Below are 1300 nucleotides of genomic sequence, written 5' to 3'. Positions count from 1 at the left end.
AACTAGGTGGAATATTTTGGAATTTTTTTTACTTCCTTACCATGAAAATTTTCTCAGTTCTTGGGCTATTGAGTTTCAAAATCTTGTAGGGGCAAGAGATTCATAAAATTGAAAAATTGGAAGTGCTGATAGAAACCCTTTTAATAGAACTAGCCTTCTGTTGACGGTGCTGGATACCACCAATATACAGGGGATATCCCCGATATAAGGTCCCAAGTAGATGTTACACCATTTGGTGTAGGAGTCCCATCCGAAATATCAACCGACTGTCGTTTACTTAAAGATGTTCCTTAACATTAAATGTTAGCATGAGAGAGAAGCACTAATATCCTTTCGAATGAGCAAGCGAGTGTTCCTTGTAACTATTCAATTGCATATGTAGCAGGCTTCTTTCACTCCAGAGGGGAAGAAAATTGATCCTATAAGAGAGAAGTAATGTAATACCCTAATGGAGACACACATGAATGAGAAAGGCTCATCTAACACCAAGCATAATAGTTCACATAGATGCAACGAGCGTTATAAACATTACAACACATCTCTAATAATTTAAGCGCCTAATTCATCGAAATAGTTCAACTAACCCAGTACATATGAAAGAAAACATGAATCATAAGCATCCAAATAATAGTCATAAAAACATTGACAATCCATGTGTGAAAATGTGCCGGCCTGAAAGGCTTCAAATTAAGCAAAAGTCCCGAGATACATAAATACAATGAACATAAATAGCTCCAATAGTGGAGCATTAGATCCACTACTTGCTCCCCAAAAGTACTAACTCTCTCTCTCTAATGCCTTGTGGGAGAAGCCAAGGTTAAAAGTCCTTTACATGATAAATGAGGATCCTCTTATAACTTGAGGCATGACTTTTCATATCCCCATGACTCTTGACTTTCCAACTCCTAGTGACTTTTTGACTCCTACAACCTTTGGACTTCCAAATGACCTTTGGAATTACATATGAATTTTGGTATTACATGTCTTTTGGACTTCCATGGCTCTTTTTTCCATACATGACTCTTGGAATTCTACTTGTTTGTCTTTACAATGATTACAACATTACATGATGAATTCCACATCATCAGATGATGAAGACAAGATATGTCACTATCTTTGATGACTGGTACTAATGGTGACTAATGACATGGAATTTCTTTAGTGGTGACATGGCTTCCACTTGTGTCTTCATTCATCATACAACTTTTGATCATTGATGCCTTCACCCTCTAAAAGCTCTTCAATCTTAGAGTCTTTATGGTGCTCCGGTCATCAAGCTTTCACTGTGTTCCTTATTCTT

The sequence above is a fragment of the Pinus tabuliformis genome, chromosome 6 (assembly GCF_031772625.1).
Source record: "Pinus tabuliformis cultivar Carrire ecotype Pingquan chromosome 6, CPIR1, whole genome shotgun sequence".
NCBI classification, from domain to species: domain Eukaryota; kingdom Viridiplantae; phylum Streptophyta; class Pinopsida; order Pinales; family Pinaceae; genus Pinus; species Pinus tabuliformis.
Note: the sequence above shows the minus strand (reverse complement) of the source record.